Genomic DNA, 15,771 nt, shown 5'->3' on the forward strand with positions numbered 1-15,771 from the left:
TACGATTAAAGTGGGAGGGTGACTTTGGCTCCCCAATTGATGATGCCCAGTGGACTAATATTATCTTGCACATATGCACGGTATCTAGAAATGCCTGCTTCAAATTGATAACTTTTTACATACTACATAAGACTTACCTTGTCCCGGCAAAAATAACTAATGTTTGGAACTGAGGAAGCCCATTGCCCTTGCTGCACCAGGCAGGGAGCGGATCTTCTTCATATGCTGTCATCCTGTCCCCATCTGACAGAGTTCTGGGAGGGGGTATTTTATTGCATATCTGAGGTAACGGACAGAAGGATTCCGACTACTCCCCTGACAGCCCTACTGGGAGTATTCCAGCACCCTAGGTCACATAAGTTCACCACAAAATTCATAGATCTAGCCAACCTCTTAGCAAAAAGGGAAATCACACTGCATTGGAAGATCCCTAAAAGCCCTCATAGGAAAATGGAGAGCTACCCTACTGTTTTGAGTGGAGTTAGAGGGTTGGGTACTACTTCAGGAAGCAGAGAAAGGTAACTGTACACTGTACCCCTGATATACCTAGGGCCTGGAACCATCTAGTGGACTCCCTCAAGGAACCTGCGCAGACAGACCTGACACCTCCATAACACTCTCACTTGGCACTGACAATGAGGAGACTAGGGAAGCTTGATAATCGCACACAAGTGAGCTTGCACTCAAAATAGCGCACTGCCTTTGGGGATGCATCAATGAAAGATTACACAGAGAGCTGATACAAGGGGGGAGGAAGGGAAACAATATTGTCGGTTAGGTGTCTCAGTGGGAGAATGCACACAACAGTAAACTAAATGGCACTTCACTGGATGACAATGGAAATTTTGATCCTTCGATCTTAATACGATTGTGACACGAGTCTAAACGTGTATATTGATAAATATGGTAAATGCATGCTGTTCTCCACGGTATTTGTTTTTCATTAAATGGCAATAAAATTTGTTTAAAAAATAAAAGTATAAACTTTCAAAATATTTGCTCCTACGTTAGTATCTCATCCCAGTGCAGATAAAGGGTTCTTTGAGGTCCTTAAGACCTCTCAACCATTCGCAGTCTGAGTGTTTAGCTATAGAATGGCCTGGCTTTTCCAAAGGAAAATGAAAAGTTCTGTGTGAATTATGTTTGCTGACTGCTCAATTGTTTAAAGTAATCAAATGAGGCCTTCAACATGTAGTGTGTTTTTGTAATTCCAACATACAGAAGGGGGTCGGGGTAGGGGCAGGTTGAGTGGTCATGGCGGACCAGAACACGCGCTCGCAAAACAATTCCCAGTTACTGCATGTATCAATTCCAGCCCGTTAGACTTTTCATCCTTGGCGTGGACTCCCTTAACTTTTTGCCTCTGTTTCCCATGTTGTTGATGTGTGCTGGACTCTGTTTTTTTCAGTTTTTGTTACTCTGGGTACTTTACCGCTGCTAACCAGTGCTAAAGTGCAAGTGCTCCTTTACAAAATGTGTATGTAATTGGCTTATCCATGATTGGCATATTTGATGTACTAGTAAGTCCCTAGTAAAGTGCACTAGAGGTGCTCAGGGCCTGTAAATCAAATGCTACTAGTGGGCCTGCAGCACTGGTTGTGCCACCCACATAAGTAGCTCTGTAATCATGTCTCAGACCTGCTACTGCAGTGTCTGTGTGTGCAGGTTTAACTGTAAATTCGAGTGTACCTACTTGCCAGGCCTAAACCTTCCCTTTTCTTACGTGTAAGACACCCCTAAGGTAGGCCCTAGGTAGCCCCAAGGGCATGGTGCAGTGTATGGTTAAGGTAGGACATATAGTAATGTGTTTTATATGTCCTGACAGTGAAATATTGCTAAATTAGTTTTTCACTGTTGCAAGGCCTGTCCCTCCCGTAGGTTAACATGGGGGCTACCTTTAAATCTGATTAAATCGTAGATTGCCTTTGGGAGCGGAAAGACGTGTGGAGTTTAGGGTCTCTGAGCTCACTATTTAAAAATACACCTTTTAGCCAAGTTGATCCTAAGATTGTGTGTTTGAAAATGACACTTTTAAAAAGTGAGCATTTTCTTGCTTATACCATTTCTGTGATTCTGCCTGTTTGTGGATTCCCTGTCTGGGTCAGTTTGACAGTTGGGCTGGTTGCACCTCACACTAGACAGTGACACAAAGGGAGCTGGGGTGTACTCTGCATTTCATGATGAGCCATCTGTGCTAGGAGGGAGGGGATGAGTGGTCACTCACACCTGAAAGGGCTGTGCCTGCCCTCACACAATGCAGTCTCCAACCCCCTGGTGAGTGTCTGGGGCCTGGCCTGTGCAAGGCAGGATTTCACAATCAAGAGAGACTTTTCTTTGAAGTAGGCCTACTTCAAAGGAGAAAATGGGTATAAGAAGGGCACCCAAAACCAGACTTTAGAACACTTCTGGAAACCAAGAGGAACCTCTGCTTGGAGAAGAGCTGAATAGCTGAGGAAGAAGAGCTGCCCTGCCTGTGACTGTGTTTTGTGGAGCCCTCCTGCAGTTACTGCTTCTGCCTGTGCTAGGGGACAAAGACTGGACTTTGTGTTGCCTTCCTTCTTGTGAAGAACTCTCCAATTTAGAGCTTGCCTCCTGTTGTTTGAAGTCTCAGGGACAGCAAAGACTTCTCTCTGCCAGCACCTGGAGTCTCTGGAGAGACTCCTACTCTGCCAAGTGGTGCCCATCCAGTTCCTGGGACCCGGAAAGGAGAATCTGGCAGCCTAAGAGGGAGAAATCCACGCACCGACCGCCGTGCGGGGAAAAGATCGATGCAACTCCAATCTGCGGCTGAAAAATCAATGCGCCGGTAGCCTTGTGGCTGAAAATTGATGCTCGCATGTAACGCGACCCAAAGATCAACGCCCGGAGCTGGAGAAACTACGCACAGTATCGCTGACGGAGGCTGCTGAGATTTCAACCCGTGCTGCGTGGTTTTCGGATCAGTGTGTGGCTGGATTTCTGACAAAAACACTACTGGGCATGTAAAAACAACGCAAGGCCTGCCCGGACCCGAGAGTGCTGACAGAATTGATGCATCGCTCTCCTGGGGAGAGAAGAAATTACGCACTCCGACCCCACGAAAGGAGAAACAACGCAAGGTCTCCAGTCTTGCAAGCCCTTTTTTGACGCACACTCGCCCAAGCGAGATTATTTTTTATGAGCCCAAGGTACATTTTCACACTAACAGCGTTAGTGTGTGTTTGAAATGACATGAAGGCTCTTTTTGTATTTTTTGTGATAACGTGACTTGTGTATTGTGGATTTTTGTCATTTTGTAGTGTTTTCATTAGGTTACTGTGTGTGTTGGTACAAATACTTTACACCTAGCACTCTGAAGTTAAGTCTACTGCTTGTGCCAAGCTACCAAGGGGGGAAGCGGGGGCTAGCTGAGGGTGATTTTCTTTTGCCCTGAATTGAGTGAGGGTCCTTGCTTGGACAGGGGGGTAACCTGTCTGCCAACCAAAGAACCAATTTCTATAAAGCCCTTTAACACATCAAAATCTTAAAATGAAGTGTCTTTGGGTAGATCTTTTCTCTTTTGGCTGCTCAGTGGAAAGCAAACTCAATTGCAATTAGCATGTGAGTTTCACATCTCCACGGCCCATTTCAAGTCGACTGAGCTGGGATTTGATTGCTATGCTTTATCTCTAAGTCACAGGTGGTCTCAAAGACTCTGCAGATGCACACAGTGCTCTTGTTGTCTCCACAAACAGGCACAGTACCCTGCTGTTGACCATGCAAACAGCTCATATCCTCTTGTGTTGTGGGTGCTGTCTACTCACATTCAAAGAGGCTGTAATAACTTAGAGAAAAATAATGCACATATTTCAAAGTGTGACCTTGTGCGTGGCCACCACTGTTCACGGAGTGCACTTATTAATGGCTTATTAATATGAAATGTGAGCTTTTGTTTGATTAATGTAGTAATATATCATATTAAGGATGATACATTATATATTAGAGAATTAGACTGTGATTTTCCACTGTACTGTACATGTGCTCATAGCTAAAAGTCTTTCTCATGAGAACAGCTTGCTAGAAGATGCTGCACTCGCTAATGCAACATTGTTCCTGTAATGTGTGTAAGACTGACTTTCTCAGGAGAATACAATGGAGACTCTTACTGGAGTATAAGCTGCAATAATATTGTTACCTGATGAGACGGATGATGAGAACAGGGCAAAAGGAGCCCATCATCGACATGTGAACCATGTACTAGTAAAAATGTAGATCTGAAGTTTTAGTTTTATTGGACAAAGTGTGAACATGCAACCCCTTGACCAATAGAGACTTGGGAAGTAGTTTTAGGAAATCTAACTTAGCTGGACTGCATAGAGAGGAGAGAAGCCATTCTCCCCATTCTTTTTGAGAGTTTAGACCATTTGCCCATTTTCTATCTTGCTGTAAGGTTAGTACTTTCTCGACCATCTTGAGAAGAGACGTGCTTAACTTTACTGTTTAAAGACTTTGGTGGTCATTATGACCCTGGCGGTATTATAACCGCAGGGCCAAAATGACAGGAGCACCGCCAACAGGCTGGCGGTGCCTCCTGGCGTATTTTGACCGCGGCGGTAGCGCCGCGGTCGCACCACCACAATGGCCCCGGCGGATGTAATCCGCAGCGCTGCCCAGGGGATTACGAGTCCCCAACCGCCAGCCTTTTTCTGGCGGTCTGAACCACCAGGAAAAGGCTGGCGCGACGGGTGCAACTGCACCCGTCGCACGGCCGCATTACCGCCGGCTCCATTTGGAGCCAGCTCCTATGTTGCGGCCGTGATCCCCGCTGGGCCAGCGGGCAGAAACCAGGTTTCCGCCTGCCGGCCCAGCGGGGATCTCCAAATGGCCGCTGCGGGGGTGCGGCCGCATTGGCGGCCGCATGGCGGTCAGATCTTGGCAGGCGGCTGATGCAGCCCGCCAAGGTCATAATGACCCCCTTTGCCTTTTATGAACTTTGATGCTGAATCCTGATGTCTTGTTGACCAGACTGATGTCCTGATGAACAAAGACTGTCACAGCTTGCTGATCCAAGATGAGGATAGGTATATTGACTATGATACTGTTTGCTATGTCTTTTTGCTTTTGTTTCTAGGTACAAACCACCCTATTTTGATAGAGCCATAGTTAGATGTTTTCCCAAATTGGGGTTGACTAAATTGTTTTGCATGAAGCCCATACATGCTAATTCCAATCTGGTGTTAGTTAGGGTCCTCACTGATGAGGTCTACTGAATGTAATAACACTTGATGTCATTTCTTTGCTGAATTTAAATGTATGTAATATCGTTTCACAGTTATTCTTACTATTAATTTGCACTTTAACTTTGGAATGTGTAGTAGCTCAAGCCTTGATTAGATTGCGTTTCTTTCACCGCTTCGGACGGCCAGAGTTGTTTCTGTACTTTATCAATTGATTTTGAGATTCACATACATTGTATTAGCATTGTTAATATAGGGAAATGAATATTCTGACTTTTATACAAAGGTGTGGTTATTCGTGACTGCAAGGTCATGGTGTGTGACAATTACTGACTCTTATTGATTACTGATGTTATTGATTGTTGTTGATTCTTGATTTACATGTACGCGATATATGGTGGGAACACCTTAAGCATAGTCAAAAGGTTCATCGACCTATTCGCTTCCCCTTGTAAGTTTACTTATTAAGGTTTGACGCGCTAACAGAGATGGTAGCAGAGATTGATGGTTTGTCTCCTTAAGAGCCCATCACATAGTACAGAAAGACAGGTAGTAGAGTATTTGGTCCCAGAGATTGTAAGAGAGAAATAGCAGGTGTTCCCAGAGATGGTAGTAGCTTGATGGTCTTGTCTTTTGAGAGCTCATCACCACAGAGATTTGGATTTACTTTTTCAATTATACAAATTGTAGAGAAAATGTGCCCTTAAGTCCTTAAGATGACTTTCCCAGAATATTGGAGCTTGCCAATGATTGTTTGAGGATGTTTTCGGCGTTCTAGTGACAGTGTGAATGAAATAGGCTCCGCGCTTGCACAGCTTATGCAAATTGCAGGTGAATTGTGATGTTTGTGAGGGTTTAGGGAGTTTGCGCACTCCAAATGAAGTTGTAGAAGGAGTGTGCATACTCAGAAGTGTGAAAGTAGAGAAGTTGTCGTACTTCACATGTGTGTGGTGCTTTGTGCTCAAAAACGGTCCACGTGTCTGTTGATGTACGGACCCTGCATGGTCTAAGACTCCGCAGCATATTTGAAAGTATATGAGACACTTGTTTTTTGTTGTAATTTGTCTCGTTTAATAGGTTGGTCAGGCGTGGTCGACAAGTCAGAGTGTGAGTCAAAGTGAGTGAAACAATTTGTCGACTGAGATCTGGCGAGTCCTATGTGCACCAGGACAGACTCATTGATCAGTTGAGAGTGAAATTTGCGGGTCGAATTTTGCATGCGAATCAGGGAAACTGAGAAAGAAGTAGTAGCTGCTAGAGCGAGAGCCGTCAGTGAAAAATCCGTAAAGTTTTTGAAGCGATTGTGTTACCCTACCTGTAGTAAACTGACAAATTGGGTTTTGATTTTGTTTAGGGCTCGCAATATTTTGCTTTAGTTTAGTGTGAATTTGAGTTTAGTATGTCAAGCCGCAAGACTTTGTCTGCTGCAGTATGTGTGAGTGTGACGTCATTGGACCCGTGGGGGGATAGGTTGGTTAATGAGAAGGGTCGTGCATGGATTGGCAGCCGTCCGTGAAGCACAATTGGTTGAGAAGGTAGGTGAAGAGAATTCTGGGACTAAAAGTCACTTCCTGATTTGATTTTGAACAACATAAAGGTTGCAAAAAAATGAAAATTTTCAAGGCTTTAAAGAGTGCTTCAAGGGGAGATACGTACATTACAACAAGTATAGGAAATATTGCACCGCCAGAAGGTACACCAGCTTACATTGTAATCGAAGAAAAGGGTGTTGGGCCATATATTTGACTAAAACAGTGGTGCAAAGTGACAGAAAAGGATGGGAGTTTAGCGTTCCCGCTAATGGAACATTTAATTTGAGGAGCTTAGAGCATTTAAGGAGGGGCTGTATGATCTGAAACCCCCTCTGAGACCAGCCCAGTTCAAGGCATTGGCAATCTGGGAGTTAGTAGCCAGACAGCAACAGCAACAGAAATTTGAGAGGAGAATGAGAAAGGCAGAAAAGACACTAGAGGAGGCTAGATGGGACCATGCTCAAAGATTTTGGAAAACTGAGATTTTACAGGGGATTAAGTTATTCCCAGGAGGAGGAAGGAAAGCTACTAGAAAGACTAACAGGAGCCCTTCCAAGAGTAGGGAGGCTAGAAAACCTTCGACAGTGGAAGAAGATTCGGACAATGATGAGTTTATTTTACAGTTATTGAGAAATCGTCCACCGCCATATGCAGCACATGAGAGTGGTCCAAGTACCAGTGCTGATCCTTTAGCTCCGACACAGGTTAATGGGACAACTAGTCCGGTGGAGGTTAATCCTAGCTCGATACAGAGCAGTCAATGCACCTACCACTCTAGTAGTACAAAATCAGGTGCCACAGCCAAATGTCCAGAGGATTTAACCTGATGTGCTCATTGTGGAAACTGCCACTAATCTAATACTGTCTACAGAACAGGTTTTCTCAAAACCGACGTTGGTTCAGACAGAGCCGACTCTACTTTTACTGATGCAAGTGCAGCCACAAGTAATGCCAAGATACACCCCAATAACAGGGACTCAGACAGATATGTCTGTACTGATGAGCCAAGAACCTGAATGTCAGACCAAGCCCAGATGCTGTATCTGTACCTGTTGCCATTGGTCTGATTGTGCCCCTGTTTGCACAAGGAAAAACCAGTGCAGATGGACAGGGAGTCCTGAATCAGAATGTAATGAGGGGAGGAATTAATGAGAATATCCGAGTAGTTTCTCCTGTGGGACAGACCGTTGACGGATCTAGATCATTGCTGGACTTTAGGGACGAACATTAGTCAGAGCTTGAAATTACTGATACCACATACCCTGAATACAGTTGTACAACAGGCGCCACCGGCACAGGCCAGCAATATCTTGTTGCAGGGTTTAACAGTGCAACAATTGACTGAATGGTTAGACAAGCTGAATACCCCGCAGAGTGCTCCTAAGATAGAGGAGTACTTGAACTATACGAGCCTAGGAATAGAAGTGGGTGAGCTCATTGAGGGAACTATGGGGGTAAACATATTAGAGTCCTACACAGAAGCGTTGAGATATCTGTGCCCGAAAATTACAAGGGAAGTGAGCAATGTGCATTAAAAGCTAGCAGACCTGGCAGAAAAATACGGGATAGAAATAGATAAAACGAAGCATTTGAAGAGGAGTTACAGGTTAGATTTTGAGGCTAAAGATTTTGAACCCAAAAGATCAGCCGGAACAAAGGCACACCTTAGGGAGTTGCTTCAAAGTGCCCAGACTTGGGGAGCATTAGATAAATGGGAAGGCAGATGGGTAAAGAATAGAGATTAAAAAAATGGGAAGGCAGATGGGTAAAGAATAGAAATTAAAAAAAAGAGATCCTGTGGAGTTAACTGCAAATGTGCAGCAGGACAAGGATCCGGTGAAAATTTGACAGATGAGAGAGATTCCAGGAGGGAATTTTGTTCATGCTCCTTGGAGCAGAAGTGACATTCTGTCAATTATGAATGATTATCCTAGATTGAGAGAGAAGCCAGTGGAATGGTACCAGCAGACAGGCAGGTTTTTGAAACTTGCAAAGTGCCTGTGGGAGGACTTGAACACTCTATTAGAGATAGCAATTCAAGCTGATCTTTGGATGGAAAGAGGAGTAAGAGGAGTGTAGCTTGGCTGACAAAAGAACCAGAGATAGATCAGATTATGGTGTGCCTTCTCTGGAGGTAATGAAGTATTACTACAAGGTGATTGAATTCCTGAAAACGAGAATTTCACCCCAAAACATTGACTGGCAGAGAATAGTCAGAACAGCTTAGGAAGCAAAGGAATCGATACATGCATATTATGAGAGATTGTTGCAGGCGTTTAAGCATTACAGTGGTGCAGAAACAATTAAGCCAAAAGACATGATTCATTTATGTTCAGATTTGTGGAAGGATTGAGACCTGAAATTAGCCAGATGATTAAGAGTCGTTTGATTTGCTGGCAAGAAAAGCGGAATGATGAGGTGTTGAAGTATGCCACGTACTGTAGTGACGAGATTGAATTGAAGCAGAGAAAGCTGAAAGAGAAGGGGATAGTGGTGCAGATTAAAGCAGCACAAACAGGGATGCAGGGACTTTTTCCACAGCAGCAGAATCTCTTCTGATTTCAAAATCAGAAGAGAGGTAGAGGTTGCTGAGATAATGGAAACTGAATACTGTAGTGATTCAGAATGATGTGCAGGGAATGAAGAGAGTGTCACCTTGTCACGCTTGCACAGCAGTCGGACATTGGAAGCTGGAGTGTCCGATGATGGTGCAAGAAGGTGTCTTTCAGCAAACAGGTGACATCAACTCGTTCCAAAACATGAGAGGACCGAAAATGAGAGGTCCTAATCTGAATTTTCAAAATACTGTGAATCAGATGCAACATTTTTAACCCATGCAGCACCTGCAAATGCAGCATGCATAGTACCTCAACACCAAATTCAAATACCTCAGGGCCCAGTGGAACAACAGCAGGTGATGTTTCCTCAACAGGTCACAGGTCAGAGGTTCAACCAAAGTAATAACACTATACACCAATTCCCGTTACACAGTGAGAATGGAATAAACGATAACTGGATGAGTGAGAGTTTGAATGAGGAGGCATGTGTGCTTGAGGCTTCCTTAGAATTGGATCAGAAAGGTCCCTATGTGAAGGGAAAAGTCATGGGTCACTGAGTTTCATTCTTGGTTGACACAGGAGTTACACGCTCCACGTTAAGGTCTGCAGAAGTTCCAAATTCGCCCCTTTCAGGAATGACAGTCCAGATTGTAGGAGTAGCAAGTCAGTATTTGACCAACCCTATTACTGATCCAGTAACATTTGCAACTTTTAGGGATTTCACAAATCCGTAGTCTGTGATTCAAGTCCGGTATCCCTACTGGGAAGTTGCTCGATTACTTGTTCAATAATGGAATCAAGATATAGACGAATAGCCATGATGAGGATGACCCAGCTCCAGAAACTGAGTGTGAGATGATAAGTGAGGAGTACCCCCTGATTAACTTCTTTTCGGTGTTCACAGTGAAGGAGCTTCATCCTGACTTACAGGGAACGGTTAAATAGAAGGTGTGGGATATGACAGGCAAAGAGATAGGTCTGATAAAGGCATTTGAGTCAGTTAAAATATCTGTGAAGCTGAATGCAATTTTTCCTCAGATTCTCCGGTACCACATGAATTTATGAAACAAGGGGTTTAAAAAGAAGTGTTGAGCAGCCCAGGTAATTCACCGATAATGGGATTGAAAAAGCCTTGTGGAAAAGTTTGAATTGTCTAGGACTTGAGAAAAATAAGTGACATTGTGATCAAATGTTGCCCCATGGTACCAAATCCAGCTGTGATAATGTTTAAAATTCCATGTGATGCTGAATGGTTCACTTTCATATACTTGTCATAAGCCTTCTTTCCATGCCTCTTCATGAGGACAGCCAATTTCTCTTTCGTTTCAAATTTTTGGACCAAGTTTATTGTTGGTGTCGAATTCCTCAAGGGTTTTCAGAGTCACCTTCCATATTCAATCTTGAAAAAGAATTTGGAGTCGTTGGAATTGCCTCTCCAATCAACCTTGGTACAGTACATTGAGGACTTGCTGATTGTGTCCAAGACATGGGACGAGTGCAAGTATGACACGATTGCCTTGCTGAAGCATTTGGGAAAGAATGGCCATAAAGTGTCTCCGCTTAAATTGCAGTACTGTCAAAAAGAGGTGTAATACTTGGGTCACCAGATTGAGAAGGGATAAAGGAAAATATCCAGAGAAAGGGTCACAACAATATTGCAGATGAGTCCCGCGACCACATAGAGAGATGTCAGTATGTTTTTAGGGATGGTAGGCTACTGCCGCTTTAGTATTTCCAAGCCTATGCAGAAGCTGACCCACAAGGAGGTCACCGATCCCATAGTGTTAGACAAGGCTTGCATGAAAGCATTTTCTGAATTGAGAGAGAGTCTGTGCAAAACTCCGGTTTTGGGTATGCCTCATTACACAAAGTCTTTCACGTTGTTTTGTAATGAGCGTGATGCATGTTTATTGTCTGTCTTGGCGCAGATCCATGGAGGTGTAAATAGCATATTTTTCAGCTACTTTGGACCCAGTCACAGCAGCTTTATCAGGCTGTTTGCATGCAGTTGCAGTGATTGGACAGAGCCTCACACAGTGTGATGGCATTGTAATGGAACATCCCTTAACTATCATGGTCCCTCACTCCATTGATATCCTACTTACAAAGACAAAGACCCAACATCTAACTGGTGCAAGATTGACCAGTTATGAGACGAGTATTCTAGGGTCACCAAATATGTCATTGAAAAGGTGTACAGTGCTGAACCTGGCACCCTTACTACCAAATGAAAATGTTGAAATTGAAAAGTTGGAAGACATTGAGCATGATTGTTTCAAAATAACTGCTTTGTGCACAAAACTGAGACCTGATATTAGAGGTACCCGATTGGAAGAAAATGACCAAATTATCTTTGTTGATGGTTCTTGCCTGAGGGACAATACAGGGACAATAAGAGCAGGATATGCCGTTTGCACAATTACTGGTATCCTGGAAGCGACTTGGCTTCAAGGAGTGTATTCTGCTCAGGTGGTGGAACTGGTAGCCCTTACTAGAGCTTGCCATGTTTCTGCCCAGCTTATGTTTACCATCTATACGGATAGCCAGTATGGATTTGGAATAGTCCATGATTTTGTCCAGTTGTCGTCACAGAGAGGTTTCATGACCTCTTCTGGTTCACCAGTAAGAAATGGTGAGAGAATTAAAGAATTGTTGCATGCCATCCACATGCCTGGAAAGATTGCCGTGGTGAAATGCTGTGATCATCTGAAATTGCAAGATCTTGTGTTAATGGGAAATGGATATGCGGATCAAGTCGCAAGGTTTTGCGCACTGAACTATATTTCGTTCAAAGATAAGTGGGAATTGTTACCTGAAGAAGATGAAACATGTCCAAGTTTTGCATCGAAAGTAGTTGATACATTAGAAGAATTGAAAACATTGCAGAATAATGTTGACAGGGAGGAAAAACGATCATGGAGCACAATGAAATGTGTACAGAGACAGGATGAACTGTGGGTTTCAGAAGAGGGACAATTGATATTGCCCAATAGCCTGTTGTCTCAAACGGCTAGGTATTATCATGGTCAAGTACATGTTGGGAGGGATGCCATGATTCATTTATTCAAGCACAATTGGTTCAATCCTACGTTCAGACCAGTTGCTAAAGTAGTTTGTCATTGTTGTGTCATTTGCCAACAAATGAACGTGGGAAAAGAAACAGTGGTTAATTTGAGCCACATTGGAAGAGCAGGCACGCTATTCAGCAGAATGAAAATGGATTTTATTGAGATGCCTGTGTGTGGAGGTTTGAGATAGGTGTTGGTGATTGTCTGCATTTTTAGTCACTGGTTTGAAGTATACTCTACACAAAGAAATGATAGCCTGACAGTAGCGAAACTACTGCTTGGGGAACTGATACCACATTTTGGGTTTCCGATCTCTTTAGAATCAGATAGGGGAAGTCACTTCAACAATTAAGTAATTTAATTACTGTGTGCAACATTGAACATTGAGCAGAGGTTGCATTGTAGTGACCACCCTGAAACCTCAGGCCTAGTGGAACAGATGAATGGTACACTGAAATCAACGGTTGCAAAGATGTGTGCGTCCACGAATCTGAAGTGGCATGATGCACTGCCATTAATACTGATGACAATGAGAAACACACTCGACAGGAAGACAGGATTGTCGCCGCATGAGACCGTGATGGGCCGAGCCATGAGGTTGCCAGCAGTGTCTGCAAATACACTTGTAAACATTACAGATGATGAGGTGTTGGACTACTGTAAGGGTCTGGCTGATGTGGTTCACTCTTTCTCTCAGCAGGTGGAAGCCACCACACTGCCACCGATCCATGACCAATGGCACAACCTGAGAGCCGGTGACTGGGTTTTGGTCCGGAAACACGTGCGGAAGACGTGTATGGAGCTTCGTTGGAAGGACTGTTCCAGGTTGTTCTGACCACCACCACAGCTGTGAGGTGCGCTGGAGTTCCGAACTGGATCCACGCCAGCCACACGAAGGAAGTGGCATGTCCTTTGGACAATGAAGAAGAGTTGTTGAGAGTACCAAAAATGAACAGACAAGCCTCAGACCCGGAAAGAGAAGAAAGATGAAATGAGGCTGGAGATGAGCCCATTGAGGACGGTTCAGTCACTCCTGTGAGAGACCAAGGAGAACACCTCCAAGAGGGTGACAGTGAGCCTATCTCAATTGAGGCAGCAGGAGAGCCTAGTCAGAGGAGGGCTTTCCCAGAAGCAGACAAATTTAAGAGAAAAATAGAGCAATTGCCAGACCCTGAGAGGGAAGGATTTGAGGTGGATCAAAGCCATTGTGATCTAACTCCTCCTGAACCAGTTGCAGGTCTGTCAAGAGAAAACACCACAGAGCAAGAAGAAGTTACAAGTTCAACACTGAAAAGAGCATTGACAAAGGGTCCAATGAAAGGAGATAAGTAGCCGGAGTCACAAGCAAAGAAAAAGGAAGCAGTTGTGACAACAATTGAGGAAAAAGTAGGCACAACAAGGAGAGAAGATCTAAGTGAAGAAGAATTGAATGGAGATCGAAAGTTGAAAAGAAAGAGAATAGCAAGTCAAGAAACGCAGGTCATGAATGGGCATATGCAACTACCAGTGAATGGCAGAAATAATTTTTGTCTTTTTGTTTTGATCGAGATATTCCAGGTAAATATTTTGGCACTTGAAGGAAGCTGATGAACTGAACTGTGGAGACAAACTGAGAAAAATGCATAAGAAAAGACACTGTTGAAAGTATCCGGAAAAGACTTTGATAACCTGATTTGATCTTTTAAAACCTGGTTTTGACAAACTGCTAAACCAGTTTTCGACAAAGGATCCTGGAAGTGAGATTGAAAGCTGTAAATAACTGCTGAAAGAAGATTTTTGTTTTTTATTTTTTCTGCATTTTTCTAAATTTTCTCTTCTGCTTTCTGATTTTTTACAGATCATGAGTAACACTAGTTAGCAGGGTGGGAAGAACAGATGCTGTAAATACATGAGTGTAGGTTTGGCAATTGTGTGTGGGATATTGTTTGTGATATTGATTGTGGGAATGACTGTTATTGACAAGAGTAAAGCCACCCATACTTCAGCTTTGGCGACAACTACTGCATTAACAGCAATAGAGAAGTTTAGGTTAGATGAGAAGTATCTGCATGTAGATAGTAATGCACAAGGGGAACTTTCTTCTAATGTCTTCTATCGCTTGTTGAATGAGTATGTTGAGACGATGGATGCAAAGAATTGTTTTGTGTGTACACAGATTCCTTCATCAGTCAAAAAAGGAGTTACCTATCATAGTTTGCCTTTTACTTATGGGATAAGTTGTAGCCTGTTATTAACAAGATTCTATAACCAGGAGTACTTTCAGTATTTCTACTCCAACCATGATGTGGTGTTTTCGTTTGTCCCCATAATTAGGTACCTGAGTAGAGTAGCTAAGGATAATGACATAGTATTAGTGAGAGGATTCTTTGAGCCTACATTAACTTTTGGCACAGGTTACGCCCACAGAGACAACCTGTCATGCTTGCTTACACCTTTAGAAAAGAGCTTCTTCGATCACACAGATGACAGGAGAAAGACGTTGAAGGAGAAATTAGGAAAGGGCTTAGAGAAAAGGATTTACCAGAATGATTATGCTTATAGTACAATAAAAACACAAAGGAAATTAGCTTTAGGTGTCCAACACATAGGGAAGCTTTGTGTATATACTGTAGTCCTAAATCATGCACTGACACTTTATTTGTGGGAACGAGTGAATGTAGACATGTGTTCTTGTTTCAGAGTAAATGCACATCTATGTTGAATGAACAGTATCCAGCGATTCCTGAGATATATTACATTTGTGGTCCTAATGCTTATTACTGTCTTCCAAGAGGATGGTATGGGACATGTTATTTTGGGATATTTTTTCCAAAGATTTTTCAACTTGGCGACTTAAATAAATTTCCGAAAGTGACAGAATTACATCACATTAGAGAAAGGAGAGAGGCTCCTTCTGGTATAGTGGGAGATATATTTGGAGCAATGATTTCTTCAGTAGTAGTTGTTCTGAATTCGATAAAGATTCGAAAGTTGTCTACTATTGTGGATAACATGCTGAGAACTTTTTCAGGAGCCATGATCCTGATAGATAAAGAATTAGCTGATGAAAGAGCTATGACTCTTCAGAACCGCCTTGCGTTAGACATTCTTTTACAACGGATGGCAGAGTTTGCAAAATGCTTAATTCTAGGCATTGCTGTTTTGTTCTTTCCTGACTATAGTAAAGAAATTAGAAGCTTACTTACTAATCTGACTAATGAGACTGCTGATTTGAAAGAATTGAAGGAACCAGGTGTTTGGGAGTAAATTGACAAAGGATTTGCTTCAGTGGGAAATTGGCTCAGCAACATTGGTTTGCATAATTGGAGCATGGGGAACATGTAAATTGTGTAAAAGGATTAAATTTAGACAAAAGATGATCAGAGGAGGGAAGAAAAGAAAAGGGAAAAATTGTTTAGGGAAAATTGGAAAAGGGAAC

Source organism: Pleurodeles waltl, chromosome 1_1 (genome assembly GCF_031143425.1).
Source record: "Pleurodeles waltl isolate 20211129_DDA chromosome 1_1, aPleWal1.hap1.20221129, whole genome shotgun sequence".
Classification (NCBI taxonomy): Eukaryota; Metazoa; Chordata; class Amphibia; order Caudata; family Salamandridae; genus Pleurodeles; species Pleurodeles waltl.